The sequence below is a fragment of the Orbicella franksi genome, chromosome 9, assembly GCF_964199315.1.
Source record: "Orbicella franksi chromosome 9, jaOrbFran1.1, whole genome shotgun sequence".
NCBI classification, from domain to species: Eukaryota; Metazoa; Cnidaria; class Anthozoa; order Scleractinia; family Merulinidae; genus Orbicella; species Orbicella franksi.
Genome location: NC_138153.1, coordinates 19195853 through 19213002, shown reverse-complemented (window position 1 = coordinate 19213002; position 17150 = coordinate 19195853). Strand labels below are relative to the sequence as shown.

Genomic DNA, 17150 nt, shown 5'->3' with positions numbered 1-17150 from the left:
TCGTTGATACTTCTGCATCGCCTTTTGTAAATTGCAATAACATAAAGAGACTTGATGGTGAACAGCAGAAAACCTGTGAAGGACTTATCTCCGAAGAATGCCTTTTCGCTCTCAAACAGTTTGCGAAAAGCAAAACTCCGGGTTCTGACGGACTCACCGCGGAATGTTATTCGTGTTTTTGGGAATATGTTGCAACCTTTTAAAAGGACTGTCTAAACGACGCCTATCAGCGTGGTGAAATGTCGATCTCACAAAAAGGGGGCGTGATTTCCTTGCTGCCAAAAAAGAACAAAGACACGCTTCTCCTAAAAAGTTGGCGACCGACTAGCTAGTTGAACATTGACTACAAAATAGCTACGAAATGAATTGTGAGGTGGTTAGAGAAAGTCTTGCCAAAATTGATCAATAGAGATCAAACGGTCTATGTCAAAAATCACTTTAATGGAGAAAACATTCGGTTGATTACTGATGTAATCGAGTCGTATGAGGAAAAAACTTGCCAGGCATGCTACTTTCTGAGGATATTGAAAAAGCGTTTAATTCCTTAGAATGGAGTTACCTCTTCAAAGTACTCGAGGTTATGAACTTTGGCCCGATGTTTCGAAAATGGATTCACACCCTTTACTGTAACATCACAAGCTGTGTTATGAACAATGGTTACGCGTCAGACGTTTTTCAGCTCCATAGAGGCGTTTAATTCCTTAAAATGGAGTTACCTGTTCAAAGTACTCGAGGTTATGAACTTCGGTCCGATGTTTCGAAAATGGGTTCACACCTTTTACTGTAACATTACAAGCTGTGTTATGAACAATGGTTACGCGTCAGACGTTTTTCAGCTCTATAAGGGCGTTTAATTCCTTAGAATGGAATTACCTTTTCAAAGTACTCGGGGTTATGAACTTTGACCCGATGTTTCGAAAATGGATTCACACCTTTTACTCTAACATCACAAGCTGTGTTATGAACAATGGTTACGCGTCAGACGTTTTTCAGCTCTATGGAGGCGCTCGACAGGGTTGCCCCTTGTCGGGGCTTCTTTATGTGTTGGCAATAGAGGTACTTGCCCAAGCGATCAGACAAAATGAAAACATCTGTGGTTTGAAAATTAACGAGACTGAATTAAAACTAGGTATGTATGCAGACGACCTTACAGCGTTTGTAAAGGATGAGTGCTCTGCTAATCATTTATTCAAGCCCATAAGTGATTTTGGAGCCTGCTCAGGTCTGAACATAAATATCTCAAAAAACGGGAGTAATGTGGCTTGGAAGCCTAAAATGCAACTTAGGTAAACTCGCTCTATTTTACTTTGCGTGGCCAGAAGAAAATGTATTCGTGCTAGGTATCGCCTTCGCCTATGACTCCACCACTAGTTACAGAATTAATTTTGAAGGAAAGCTTGTCGCGCTAAAGAAAGTCTTAAATCAATGGACGACCAGGTATTTAACTCTCACAGGAAGGATTTGTATCGTTAAGACGCTCGCCATTGCTAAGCTAGTTTACAATACCTCCGTTCTTACAGGGCCTAAGAACTTCGCTGAAAACTGAGGTCAACGAAATCTGCTCACAGACAAGGTAAAACGTCACACGATCATAGAACCTGTGGATAAGGGTGGTCTGAATATGGTTGACTTCAACATGGTGGTTAAGTCCCATAAAGCAGCGTGGGGTAAACGCTTATGTGAAGCAGATGGTAGTAAATGGTACTCTCTCTTCTCCTCGGTTACATCTCAATATGGGGGACGAGTTATCTTCGATTGTAATTTTGATACACGCGATTTAAATTTGGTCCCACACGTGCCAAAGTTTTACAGAGACATATTGACTGTTTGGCAGGAGCTACACTCTAAGAACCCTTCCACAGTTAAGGACTACCAGAATGAAACTATTTGGAACAACCGTTTTATAAGAATGGATGGGAAACCAGTGTTTTACTCGTCATGGTATAAAAAAGGAGTTATCAAAATTCACCACCTTTTCAGTAAACGAAAGCAGAAACTTTTTTTTATCAAGATTCGAGTTTCAACAAAAGTATGGTTTTTCAGTGGACTTTCTAAGGTATAATGGTCTCCTTTCCGCGATCCCTGATGCATGGAAAAGGTCAATTCTTAATCAGGAAAAAACTCTCAAGAACAGTGACGAACACAACTTCACTTCTACGAACGTCATCGCCAAAATTGCTCGTAAAACGCTTGTGCCGGGAATGCTTAAACCTCCGATCGTAGAAATGAAACTAGTTGAACAAAATCTCCCGGTTAAAGCTATCTATGAATTACCCTTCAACGTCACAATGGAAAATAAACTTAGATGTTTTCAATATAGGGTCATAAATAACATTCTACCCACTAACAACAAACTTTACAAAATGAAGTTTGAAAACATCTTGGAGCTGTGATCGTTGTATCCACCCCTACGAAAATTTACCTCACCTCCTATATGAATTTCCCAAAGCTCAAACTTTTTGGCAAATGGTAATCGCGGTGGTCAAAATGTCGTGAGTCCACAACAAAATTTAACCACTGTGATGACGCATATCGTTTTCGATAAGAGTACAGACAACGCTAAACCACATTCGATTTGTTTTTTACCACAATATCAACGTAAAAGAAAATGTTTTTTCAGAGCGTGACCAAGAGCGTGACACATTGACGCGAGCAGCGTTGTCTGGACTCTTATCGATAACGGCAAATTAGCCAATCAGATTGCGAGATTAGTAGCAATTGTGGTAAAAAAGCTAACTGATAATATTCGATATTGCATGAGTAGACCGATAGAAATGATCGATTTCGTGATTCTTTCATGTTCAGTATTGCAGTGTTGATGCAGTGTTGTGCTAGATTCAGAATTCGATCAAGAACAAACCCACGTACTGAAAATCGCCGCAAGCCACAGCCGCTCATTACATGTGTAAACAATATTTAATAATATATTAAAAGACTTTTTTTACTGTATTTTCTTGACTAAACTGTTCCACGGTTATTTATCTCCACCTATAAAAGATAAAAAAACGCCGCTTTTCCCTATTTTTCTCGACTAACCGCTGGGAGACTTTATTTAAAAGTCGGCGTTGTAGACACGGAATTCAGGCTCGGAGTATTTTTCAAGATTTTATTTAAGAACTTTCGTCACCTAAGTTTCTTGTCTCAAATACCGCAATTTCACTGACGTAAAGCAAAATTTAACTTGACACCCAAAAAACAAGAACGTTTCCACGAGGTAAGTCGTCCATACGTTTTCTCTTTGTTGGTTTCAGTTATTACTTACTTCCCCTGATAAGTGGATTTCCAGTTAACGCCTATTGCTGTGTTTAGACTTGAACGGTTTACCGAGGTAACAGAGTTTACTTACCTAGGTAAACATTTTCCGTGTGTAAACGCCAACTGATACTTTGGTAAATGCCGCAAAAGACGAAAGAAATTTAACCGAGGTAAAAGTTGTAATTACTCTGTGATCAGGCATGGTTACAGTTGGTAACCAAGGTCAAGATGACAGATATATCCGTTTGTGGCGGCGTAATAGTTCACTTCCCGCGGTGAGCAGATTGTGCGATTGTCGACAAAGCAAAGCGTTTCTTTTCCAGTTTTGACTAGGCTATCACGGCTGATAACGTGGAAAGATTGGATCGAACTTCTTACGGCGAACAATCCGTCACCTGAAAGAAAGCATTGTATTTTTCATTCTCAGTATTATTTACAACTTTCTCTAGACAAACTTCGATCCTTTGTTGTGTAATTATTGTCGATATATTTGCCACCAGGGAGGATGCTGCATATACAACGTATCCACCTTTCTACGGATATAACCATGCATACTTTGGGTATGATCAAGCAGCTGAATTTTCGCTGCAATATTATTGAATGAGGTCCTCGCCTATGAAAATGATGCCACCTCAATTTGCTCCTGTTCCGCTGCGGTGGGATCCTCGTCCAAGTTCAATTTCATAACGTTGATAATGCAGCGCGCACGAATTTTGGAAGATCAACTTGAGTTATTTGAGCCGGTATAAACACTGGACGAAAGTACCAAGGTTAAGTAGCTTGACCTTAGTAACTGTTTACCTTGGTAAAAGCTCAAATGTAAACACAGCATAATTCAGTTTCGCGCGTTAACGCTAGCGGTATATCATCATCTTTATCCATTTGCACCCCGGGGGGAGCACAGGGCGTCCACCAGTACCCTCCAACGTACAAGGTTCTTTGCCAATGCTTTGCTCTCTCCCAGCAGTAGCCCACTTTTTCCAATTCCTGCAGCATGAACCACCTCCAGTTGTTTCTTGACCGTCCAACTTCTGACTTTCCACATTTTATCAGGTCGGGAGGTGGGAACAGCAACGCAGTTTTGAAAGAATAGCAGCGCTTTTTTCAAACTTTAGTTGTAAAACGCAGATAATTCGTTACATTACATCAGTGTCCCAAGGACTTTGTCCACGATTGTAGGTTAGAAAATAATTTACTATGGGTCTCTGAGCATTGATTGATTAATTGCACGCCATTCGGCGTCCCTGGTCTTGGAATATCATTAAAAATAGATTTGGACACAATTTGCGACATTTCTTTCATTAATGTGTTGAATTTGTCATTTGAACGAGCAATTCAAATCCTAGCGCGCGCTCCACACTCCACACACTGATTGGTTTGTTCTGATCATGCGTGCATAAGTTATCCTGGATAAAGTGAGGGGAAGAGAGAGTTCAGGCCCAGTTCAGACGTCGTGCTTCAGCCGTGCCGAACTTAATTGCAATTTGGTTCGACTGTAGCACGGCAAAGAAACAACTCTGATTCAGACGTCGTGTCGGAGTCGAACCAAATTCAGCATTTACTGATGTCTCGTAGCAATTCTCCTCCTAACTCCCCGTGGGAACGCAATCTCGCCAAAATACATTAATATAATTTATGAATTTTGTTTAGCGTGGCAATAGCACGACGTCTGAATCACTGCCGTGCCAGAGTCGTGTAGCACGGCAGAGCTTGTCGAACTTAATTGCTTGCCGAACTTAATGCAAAAGTTTGATTCAGACGCCGTGCTTCTGCCGTGCTTTTGTCGAACTTAAATCCTGAATTTAGTTCGGCACGGCAAAAGCACGACGTCTGAACTGGGCCTCAGTGATTGGATTGGGATTTGCATTAGGTGAAGACACTAACAACGGCTGCAAGGGAGAGTAGGTTTATATGTAATTGAGACTGCTCAACTATAGACTCATTTTAGGGAAAACGTACTTGTGGACTTGCTGGTGTAAAGAAACGAGACCATCTTTCAGCCCTTTGAAAGAATTTTACTAAATAAATATCAAACTAAAAAGTCTATTACTTTTAAATCAAATAATGTGAATTTGTTGAATGAAATAGGAGAATGTTTGAGGAAATGAATCTTTTAAACAATTAGGTCCACAATTATTTTAAACTATGTGCTTTATAAACTGTAACTGTAATCGTTAGTTATTTAATTACTTACATTTTTACCTACTTAAAGTAGGTGATAGTAAATACATGATTTTGGAAATGACAATAAATAAATAAATAAATAAATAAAAACAAAACAAAACAAAAACAAAAACAAAAACAAAAACAAAAACAAAAACAAAAACAAAAACAAAAACAAAATTGATTCCAACCGAGCTTGAAAATCATATACAAACGTATTTCCGAGGGGTCTAAAGCAGTCACGGAACGCGTATACATCCGGTTTGCGTTACTTCCCACAGATCTCTCGTGATCCTTGCGATCATCCTAGCGTGACTTAGCTGTTTGCGTGAGGTGGTCGTGAAAACGGCGTCAGACGGCCGGTGTTAATTACACGGTGTAAGAAAAGCAAATGAAGCTAGAATTGGAGTCTGTCTGATTACAAAACGTTTGACAAGCAGACAACGTCATTGAACTGTCGTTGGAGCGTCGTTGAGCTAGCGACTTGAAACCATAGTGGAGTACTACAAAGTAACATAGCAGACAAAGTCTGTCTAGGGTAAGTTATTTTAAATAGATTCATTGTTTGGAGCTCAACCAGTGTTGCAACGCAGTTTTAAGGTATTTTCAAGTTTCATCGACCTTCCAGTTGGTAGTAATTCCTGTCGGTTCAAATACGAGGTACTAATAACCGAAGTATCGACAGTTGTCTGGAAGTAACCTTGCATTCCACAATCGTCATTAGCGGCAGCAAGAAAGAGTACTGGATTCAAATATTTTCAGCTGATACACGACATATACTATTTCCTGAAGGTGGTACAGAAATAACTTGCAATTCATCCAACAACTTCACTGACACTTCCGGCTTATCCATTTCCACGGAGCTGTAAACATGGAAGAAAGTTCTTCTCTCCACCTCTCGCAGCAAACTGTGCCCAGAACAAGTAAGTTTCATTGTAATTTTTTTGTTCTTTTGTTTTAGATTTTAGTGGGGAGATCGCAGTGGGAGAGCGTAGTGATAAGTTAATAGAGTTTAAAGGAACGACAAAAACATCCGTCATTCTTATAGATGTCTTGTTATTCTTCTAAGTTATTTCTGAATAGTAAGATATCTTGCCATTTTGATTATTTAAATCAGACGTCTGTAGACCTAATCAAAATGCGCTTGAATTTCAATAACACTTGAGGATTTTTTCACTTCATTAACTTTCTTAGATGTGAACGAATCAGAGAAAAGTCGCGCTTGAGCAACGATCAAAGCGACTGGCTTGAGGTGACTTGAAGCGTTGTAAACAAATTACTATGCACGAAACACGCATATGCTTAAACAGACGAAATCTCCAGCACAGAGAAACGAAAATTTCACTCACGGATTGCTTGCTACATATGTGATATCGACAGGCGCCGTTGTAGCCTTCGAGCAGGCCCTCATGCTGTTGCTCCACGAGCAAAGGCGAAGCCGCGAGAGACGAATTGGCCAGCGAAGAGAGCCAGTGAAAACGAGAGGCTTTTTTGCCGATTCGCTTCACTTGCCGACTTCGCCATTGCTTGATGTGCCGCGGCGTAAGAGAGCCTGCGAAGAGCGGGAAACAACTAATTTACGCGGTGTTGATAGTTCGCGTGTGCAACAGGCCCACAACACCACAGGGCTCCGCAGTACAACCACTTAACAAAGAGGGACGCCTGGGGACGAGGCACTGCCAACCAAAAACCTCCGTAAAGACTCCTTCGACATGATCGACTCCATATCTGCCACCATCTCGACCTCGTGGTTTTTCAAATGCATCTCATAATACTCGTAATGATGTAATGTCACGAATACGCATTGTTTTAATCCTGCACAGACTTAACCTCCTACAATAACTCTTTAATACACAATAGTTATTATATGGCTGTGTCTCACAAGGACTGGGAACTACCGAATTCAACAAGTTGATTGGCTGAAATCGATATTGAAAGCGGTCTAGATTTTCCCATCTAGACCAGCATTTAGACCGGTAATGTTTTCTGGTGAAAAAGTTGCAAACTTTGATGCAAAAATGTTGACTATTTTCTTCTAACAATATTTATTTATGGCAATGCCAAAAAGTCTGATAAGAAAAGAAAAGAAAAGTTAAGAGGACGAGCAGATCAGACTTCGGCAGAATTAAGTTCAGCTCATCGCCGTTCGCAAGCAAAATGTCGGCTAGTACATACCAGTTACACTAAACAAATCATTAAATTTCTGTTGCTTGCCATATAATAAACATCTTATTAACCGAGCTCAGTCGGTCTGTATAGGAGAATCACGACCTCTGTCAAGATTCTCCGGTCCCATACAGACCTCCTGCTCGGTTAATAAGAGCTAATTATTTGAAGGTTGCCACAATTTTTTCGTTGTTTTTGACCGTTTTGAATTAAGAGCGTTGTTGCATGATGTTTTGTTCTGTGGTGTTTGAGTTAGGGACAGTTAACACTTGACGGAAGAAGCCAGGACAAACATATTATGTCTTACTCAAAAAGAGCCAGTTTAGTCAAGACCCAAACTGCAATCTGTAGCTCCCAGGTTCGTGCCCTCCTCCTTACTACTGGATAGATTTGTCCTCAGCTGCCAAGAATTTTACTCAGAAAAAAAAAGAATTTTACTCAGTTCTCAGCTACTCTTGGCCTTGAACTACCTTTTGTGTCTTCTGTCAGTCGTCTTTGTTTGTTAATTTACGATATTTGTTTAGTGTTTGACATGAGGTGTTGTCACTCATCATATTTTGATCATCTTCAGCATGTAACCTTGTAAGCATAAAAGAATGCATACCTTTGTACTTTGACAAATTTTGTCAGTTAAGAAAATTAATGTTTCAGGTTACCGTATACCTTCAGGGATGTCTCACGTGCAAGCGATGTAGCGCGTGCAGTTTAAGAGGTAGTTACCTAAACCCCTAAATCAAATTAAAGCTTATAGAGCTGGCTATCAAACTATACCAAGAATTTTGAAATAAAATGAATTGTCGAATTTTTCACGACCACTAAATGTGAGCGCCCGAATCACCTTTCGAAAGCTACAAGTCAAAGAGAATTTTGTTTTTCGCCAATTTCATTTTTTCTTCGGTTTCAGGGCCCAAAGCGCTTAAAAACGTGTCTGCGTTTTGCCATATTCAATTGCAGTAAAAAGTTACAGGACATTTTCGAAATGGGATTAAAAAAATGTAGAGTGATCGTACAAAAGTCGCTCTCGAAGAAAAAATATTTCGAAATTAAGAATTCGCACACATTTTTTTATAGTTTATATGTTAAACTAGCTACTGTCCAAATTTGAGGGCAATCGAACAAATTCCCTTTGAGTTGTAACTCTTGCAAGTGTCTGCTTCAAACAAAAAAATTTATTCGAGAAAACAGCGCTAAAAAAAACTTCTACTTCGCAAACAAACTCCGCCCACAAACGCCTTCAACTGGGTTCTCAGATAACTGAGCCAATCAGTGCAGGGAAAGTTTACTACCGTTAACCTCCTGGTGAAATTTACGCGCGAATCTCCAAAAGACCCTTGTGTTTTGCAATGCGATTAAGGTGCCGAAGGCGGAGAGAAATTTTTCCGTAGCTCGGTTTTTCTTGAAGCTGGTCACTCTGGCAAAATGGGGAAGACGAAAAAGGATACGAACGCTAGAGTGGCTGGGCGAAGAAAATAAATAAAAGAAAATACGGAGGAGCAACTGTGCGTGGTCAACTGTGCATGGATAATATTTCAATGGGTCTCAATGAGTCGAATGATTCGTCGATATCGGATTCATCGGAGTCTCTGTCAACATCCCTGTTATTACTTTCAAGTTCCCAAACTTTTACAGAATCTTTCTTTTCTCTTACCTCGATTTTTTTGCCCGCCTTATAAGATAGCTATAGCTTCATCCGCGAGGCGAACTTTCGTTTCTTCACTCATTGAGGTATTTTCAATCGTTCTTCGCTGTTTTTGCTTTTTCGAACTGGTCCATGTTTTTAACGTGGTCTATGTTTACTTATAACTTGATAGAATACCTAATACCCAAAACGTTTGGTAGTCAGAACAACAATGCTGATCAACTGAGCCGAGTAGTCAATTTGTGACACCCGCACAGGTAATTCTCGCGAAAACCGTCTCGGTTGATTGCATACGCGCCATAGGGCTGTCAATCAAGAGGTAAACTTTATTTCCGGCGAAAACGTAAAACAGCCATTTATCCGCCAATATTTAGTCTTTTTTCAAATTTTTTTTTCAGAAATTAGAGATTATTCCTCGACCACTACTTTGACCGAAAAATCCAAATTTGGAGAAAATTGCCGACTTGAGGGTATCCTGTAACCTTAATTTAGAAAAACTAAATTTCTGCAGTTATTAGTTTTAAAGCTGTTAGCCTCAGAGATTTCAAGACAAATAATTTTGATATTACAAAAATATTGATTTTGTTTTGTTTGTTGATGAAATTTATAGTTTTATACTATAAATTATCTGCAAACATAATTTACTGGGGAGACTGTAAAAGAATACTTAAGAAACCTAGGAGCCCTTATTCTAAAGTATTGTCAGCAGTAACGACAACAACGACAATTTATTCGTACTGAATTATTTCTCTTTGCAGTAAAACACTGCACACCCTCAGATGAAGAATTAGAAAAATTGGGTGTTAAAATTGCGGAAAATTGGATAAAGCTTGGACGTCGCCTTGGGGTCAGTGATCCACAGATTCAAGAGATAAATAAAGCTCACGACCAATTGTGTGAAAAGGGATACCACATGTTAAAGCATTGGAAACAAGAAAAGGGTTCTGCCGCGACCTACAAGGCTTTGTGTGATGCATTACAACATGAACTAGTACAGCGGCAGGACTTGGCAGAGACCTTTTGTTACATAAAGGGTAATTATTTTTTACAATATTAAGTCTAATGCAACAACGATAAAAACAATTTATTCGTACTGAATCATTTCTCTTTGCAGTAAGACACGGCACACCGACAGATGATGAATTAGAAAAATTGGGTGTTAAAATTGCAGAAAATTGGATAAAGCTTGGACGTCGCCTTAGGGTCAGTGATCCACAGATTCAAGAGATAAATAAAGCTCACGACCAATTGCGTGAAAAGGGATACCACATGTTAAAGCATTGGAAACAAGAGAAGGGTTCTGCCGCGACCTACAAGGCTTTGTGTGATGCATTACAACATGAACTAGTACAGCGGCAAGACTTGGCAGATAAGTTTTGTTACATAAAGGGTAATTATTTTCTACAATATTAAGTCTAATGGTCTTACGTGAGCTCAGGACTCTGGATTGAGAAGTCTGGGTTTAACCCTTGCTGGGGATCATAGTTGTGTTCTGTTAATAGAAAACACAATTTATCTCTCTTCGCCCGTGCAGGTGTAAGAAACAGGGCAAGATACTAGTCAACAAATTATGAGAATTTGTCTATTTAATAAAAATGCACTAGTTCTAGTCAATGAGTCGCTCACTTAAAGGCCTAAGACCTTGGATTGTAGAACTAATCGGAGCGTAAGACCCCCTCCCAATTGCCAAAATTAAGACCGTAAGACCCTCTCCCTTCCGGATCAAAACTGAGAGCTAACTACATTCCTTGAAGGTGGCTCAAAACAGTTCCCAGCAGTTAGATTTTGATGGGTCGTTATAACCACTATTTATCCCTTCATGGTACAATCATGGTATCAAAAACTGCCCAACCATTGGCGAACACGTTGTTATCATTTTCGTCACACAATAGGTTACCATAACAAAACTTTAAATCAACAACTTGATGCATCTGGTCCCTGTTCGATGAACCATGTCGAGTGAGTGTTTTGATATTTCCTGTTCGTTCAAGCTACACCGTCATGTTATTTTATGCAGTCTGTAGTCCGCGTGAATTTTAATGGTTTCTGCGTGCGAAATGAAACAGAACAAATGTATATGGGTGACTTGCTGTGGTGATCTTCATTTTACAAACATTACAACCTTTAAAATTCATGTCTGTTGATTTTTTTAAATTTTTTTACTTCTTTTTATCTTTTGGTTGATGTATCTGAAGTATCTCAACAATGGAATCTAAATTAACCCTTTTATTTTACACACACGTTATTTAAGTCATTTAATCCATAAAAATTCAGGGCAACGGCATTTGAAGTTATATTATTGCCCGGGGCTGGACATTGCTTACCCCCGAACCATTTGAGCCATTTCATGAAAGTTATTATTGTGACATTCTTGCGTTGCTTTTTATTGTTTCGTTCCCAATGTAAATCATGATATCCCTTCGGGACAAATAATTTACGTTTTGTGCATCGCGTATGTATCCAGGATCTGTTCAGTTCCTGCTTTATCATACTGGTGGAATTTCTGTAAGTCATATTTGTTATGGTTTTCTTTATTATTTGCTTAGCCTCCTTCATCTATTATTTCTGTATTCATTTTCTATTTGCTTGTCATTTTTCGTAGTCAAACCCGTGTTCGTGTAAAGAAATAAAGTCGTACGATGTTTGAGGTTCAGTGCCAGTTTGGTTTTCACTTGATTAATACCATGGCGAAACAGCGATAACAATTATTGCATGTCGTTATAGCACTTGCAGATCCAGTACCAGAAGGAACAGTGACAGGAGAAGTCTCTGGTGCCACTGCAAGAACACGTGACAGCGGAGATTCCATTGGAGAGAGCAGTGCTCTGAAAAGGAAAAGTTTGGACGCGGATCCTGAGGGAGGTATGTATAACAGCTCCGAAGATGAATATGTCACGTTGAGTTACAGAAATCTTAATGTAGGGCGGAAAGTGAAGAAAGTCTTGACATTCTTCTTTTCTACAGGCAGAATTAGACGACACGAAGTCCGGTTAAGCAAAACCTTAACAAAAGTTGTTGGCCATAACCATCATTGAAATGTCTTGATCAGAATAAAAATTCAAACTTTTAATATGCAGTTGAGTATGTTTTGACAAAGATGTACAGGAAATGGAATTTATTCAAGTAGATCTAGATCTGTCCAGGAAAGAGCGTACACAAAATGGCGCGTACTGCCCAACGCTGTCCAGTTACAAGCATGAGGCATACACTGTCCTTTTTGGGCTAAAATTGGGCTCGTTGATAGCCAATCAGATTCGCGAATTTTGTTATAGTTCTGATTAAATAGATCACTGAAGTATTCCATCCGTGCTCCCACCCACCCCCCATCGGTTTGATCAATAGCTTCAGAGTTCGTGGACAGGCCAGCATTGCTTGTTGGACCAATTACGAGAGACCCATGTAGACAGACAGTTGAATAGAATTAACAATAGCAACAAAACATTTTCTTGCAAGGTGTCAAGCTGACTTTTTTCCAGGTATCTTGCCTTGGAAGATTCACTGTTCTAGTGCCACCAGCAGAAATTCAGAGGGACAAGATCCCCAGGAAGAAAGAGAAAAGGTGCACAGATACATGGCACAGCAGATTGATGAGATGAAGGAAGTATTTGATCTCTCCTCGCCGAAAGGGTTACGTCGTTTCCATGCGTACTTACTAGGAGAGCTTCAACTGATAAATGTAAACTATAAGACGGGTAGCATCAAAATAACCGTCAACTGCCGTACCCTGAAGATTCTTGAAGGCCTGTGGGATGAGTATTGTTCTGGCCGCCTAAATGCTGTAGCCGAGAGGTGCCTCATTACAGAGGAGGTTAAGGACGAGCTTGGTATGGAGACTATTAAGTTAGCAACCACTATGTTGGAAGAGGACTACTTGGCATGCAAATTGTCTTTAATGGAAATCTCAGGTACGTTTTATTGTTTTCAACTCTTAGAATGATGTTATTATCAATCGTGTTTATTTTTTTCATCGAATTGGGGTCCTTATGAATGAGTAAACACAAAGAGCCATGCATTACAGCTTACATGTGGTTTTACGTACGGTCATTTCCTTGTGTTTAATTTGTTTCGGCATTTGCGTCATTTTCATTTGATGATCTCAACTGTCGTCACTAGTCTTACCATTTGGAAAATATCCAGGATTAAACGCAGTAACGAAAATTGAGAATTTTACCTTTTTTTAGTAGGCTGTTTGCAAAGGCTGCGAAATAAACAAAAATAGGAAAAGATCGCTAAATTCGTAAGGAAGTCCCTACCGGCATCCACGAAAATTACGAAAGTTGCAAAAAATACAGAAATCGCGAAAACTCTACGAAAATCGAAAATTTAATTTAAAAGTTTAAAAAGAAATCTCCGAAAATTACAAATTTTACGGAAACTGAGAAACTGCAATAATTCCCGTTAACATCGAATTAAAGTAATCCACTAAAATCACGAATCATACCAAGTTTACCGTAAATTCAAATGACTTCAGGCCCAAATGGCCACCCAAAAGACTAAGAACGACAGTCTCGATCGGTCGGAGATTAGACGTTCTCCTGAAAAAAGATTGTGCTCCAATGAAAGATATATTTTAAAGCCCATTGTCTGCCTTTGTCTCTAGCCCAAGTGGTTATTCCAGGCAGTCAGTGTTCTTTTTAATATTAGGATTCTTTTCCTTAAAATGTAACTATTTTATTCAAGTACAGCAAGGCATTGGGGCATTCCTCCCTTTTAAATCAATGCTTGCACCAACGTAGACTTTTCAAACACGACTTATTTTGAATGAACTGATTTAGAACATGTCTCAGTTGTGGCAGTGAGGTCGTTCGAGCGTGATAAAATCGGGGTTGAAGTGTGGGTAAATTTTGATGTTCCTAATGTATTTTTGTGTAAACAATGTGTAACCGTTAAAGAAGTTTGAACCAAGTTTTTTGTCCATATTTTGTGCTGTCTTTGGCCGAAAATCTTTTGGGTCGTGTTCTATTCTGTGTTGAACGTTTTAAAGGCCCTGAAACAATAAGTTTTTTTATACCGAGATGCCTACAAAACTGATGGTCAAATCTTGACTAATAAACGTTCAGCATTAATGCCATTCAACATGCGAAATGTTACCCTAATGTGTAGTGAAAAGCGCAAAGTATAAAATTTTGTGTTCCCGTAAAGTGAAATGCTAATCACGGTGTGATGACTGGTCATTTTTTCTGTGTCGTTTTATGGATTATTTTAAAAAACCAAACTCCACTTGGTACGTACGTTATGCTACAACTGAAAAATTAAGAGTAACATAGCTTTGTAACTAATAAATTTGGCCATGGCTTCTTTGATTCACTATATTTACCTCTGTTCCGCCATGTGACAAATATGGCCGTTATTCAAGCTGATTACTTGAAAAAATCCAATAAAGTAATTTTGGGAATACCAGACCCTTGACCACAAAGTATGGTATAATTAAGAAAAGGTCATGTAGTTAGTGAGGTAAGTTAAGTTGCTATGTTTTCTTCTCTTATTGTAAATTAAAATCTTTTGCTACAGGTTCCTCTGAAGAAGTGCCACAACTTGCGTTTAATATGGCTGACCTACAGCAAACCAAAGAGCACTTTGAACGTGGTCTAGACGTACAGCTGAAAAAGCTTGGGCCCGAGCATATTGACGTCGCTACTACGTACAATAACATGGGTGCTGTAGAGTGTGACATAGGCAACCTGCAGCAGGCCAAGGAGTATTATGAACGTGCTCTAGGCATACAGCTGAAAAAGCTTGGGCCCGAGCTTATGGACCTTACAAGTACCTACTACAACTTGGGTATTGTACAGCATGGCATGGGCAACCTGCAGCAGGCCAAGAAATATTACGAATGTGCTCTAGACATTAGACTGAAAATGCTTGGGCTGGAGCACGCTTACGTTGCGACTATTTACAATAACTTCGGTGTTGTACACTATGACATGGGCAACCTGCAGCAGGCCAAGGAGTGTTATGAACGTGCTCTAGACATAGAGCTGAAAAAGCTCGGGCCCGAGCATGCTTACGTTGCGACTCCGTACCACAACTTGGGTGTAGTACAGCATAACATGGGCAACTTGCAGCAGGCCAAGGAGCATTATGAACGTGCTCTAAACATAAGACTGAGAAAGCTTGGGCCCGAGCATGCCTACGTTGCGACTTCGTACAATAGCTTGGGTGATGTGCAGCGTGACATGGGCAACCTGCAGCAGGCCAAGGAGTATCATGAACGTGCTCTAGACATTAGACTGAGAAAGTTTGGGCCCGAGCATATTGACGTTGCGACTACGTACAATAGCTTGGGTGTAGTACAGGGTGACACTGGCAACCTGCAACAGGCCAAGGAAAATTTTAAACGTGCTCTAGACATTAGACTGAGAAAGCTTGGGTCCGAGCATATTGACGTTGCGACTACGTACAGTAACTTGGGTGTAGTACAGCGTGACATGGGCAACCTGCAGAAGGCCAAGGAGTATCATGAACGTGCTCTAGACATTAGACTGAAAAAGCTTGGGCCCGAGCATATTGACGTAAAACGTTCTTACAACATCTTGGATGCTGTACAGAATGCACTGGAAGACCTGCAGGAGGCCGAAGAATATGATGAACGTAATTCAGGCATTAGGCTAAAAAAGCTTGGACCGAAGCGTTTTCACAAGAAACGTACTTACTGACATGCTTCCCTTGGAAGACTTGCAGCAAGCCGAAGAATATCATGAACGTGCTTCCGACAAAAGACTAAAAAAACTTAGTGCTGAAAATGTGGATAACAGCTTTAGTCACTCTCAACCTTATTGAAAACTTGTTTAATGGTCAGTTAAATCACTTCTATGTCTCGAAAAAGTCTTATCTACTGATTGCAAATTCAAGCAAAGATCCTAGAGTACACCACTGAATTGACAAGGCTGCTATGGTAATACGATTGACGTCATTGCTAAGATTATCATGATTATCAAATATAATGGTAGATTATTGTCTCTAATAGTGACTGTCACGCTCTAAAAATTTCCGGCAATACCGAGTCCAAACAAATTCGCTAAAAGTACATGCCTGCTGAGGTCGCTAAGGTTATACGATTGACGTCATCTCTAATACCAAAGATAACGTTAAATGTTTGTCACGACAACAACAACAACAACAATAGTTTATTTAACAGGGCATCTAAAATAACTATAAGAAGTTAAACTAAATGGGCGACATAATTAGTTGACACATTGTTTTTCAACAGGAGTACTTTTAGTGCACCAAATAACACCCCTCTTTCTATCGCGCAATGAACTGTGGAAAAGACCCCGCTCCCCAATTCAATGTTGCTTGTTTATAGTTCAAGATCACAAGAGTTGCCGCACAACATTCTTTGTGGGGGAGGGGGGCTAAAGGGATAAGCTAGGAGGGCAAAAAGGGATCGCGGTGACGAAAAGTAGGGGGTTAAAAAGGTGAATGTGTCAACAGTTTTGTCGCCGATTGTAGTTAGTTACCCATTAAATAATACAATTATTAAAGCTTTTGTTCAAAGTATACATAATTAGGTACAGTGTAATACAATTATTAAAACCTTTGTTCAAAGTATACATAATTAGGAACAGTATAATACAATTATTAAAACCTTTGTTCAAAGTATACATAATTAGGAACAGTATAATACAATTATTAAAACCTTTGTTCAAAGTATACATAATTAGGTACAGTATAATACAATTATTAAAACCTTTGTTCAAAGTATACATAATTAGGTACAGTATAATACAATTATTAAAACCTTTGTTCAAAGTATACATAATTAGGTACAGTGTAATTAATAATGATTGTCACGCATTAAATATTTCCAACAATTCCGAGTCCAAAGATTGATTAATATCATTATGATTCTCTGAATGTCAAACAGTAGTAGCTCCGATTCTAGAGATCAAGTAACTTTCTTACTGAAAAATTTGGCATGTAAATG

General features: G+C 39.4%; 1 pseudogene across 1 annotated transcript; it reads left to right on the top strand.

Annotated features, from left to right (window-relative positions):
- The first annotated feature begins 5507 nt into the window (after positions 1 to 5507).
- LOC145498220 (uncharacterized) lies at positions 5508 to 16015 on the top strand (annotated as a pseudogene). Its single transcript, XR_014050835.1, has 5 exons — positions 5508 to 6345; positions 10342 to 10613; positions 11948 to 12085; positions 12700 to 13128; positions 14735 to 16015. The product of XR_014050835.1 is annotated as an uncharacterized LOC145498220 (transcript).
- The last annotated feature ends 1135 nt before the right edge of the window (positions 16016 to 17150 follow it).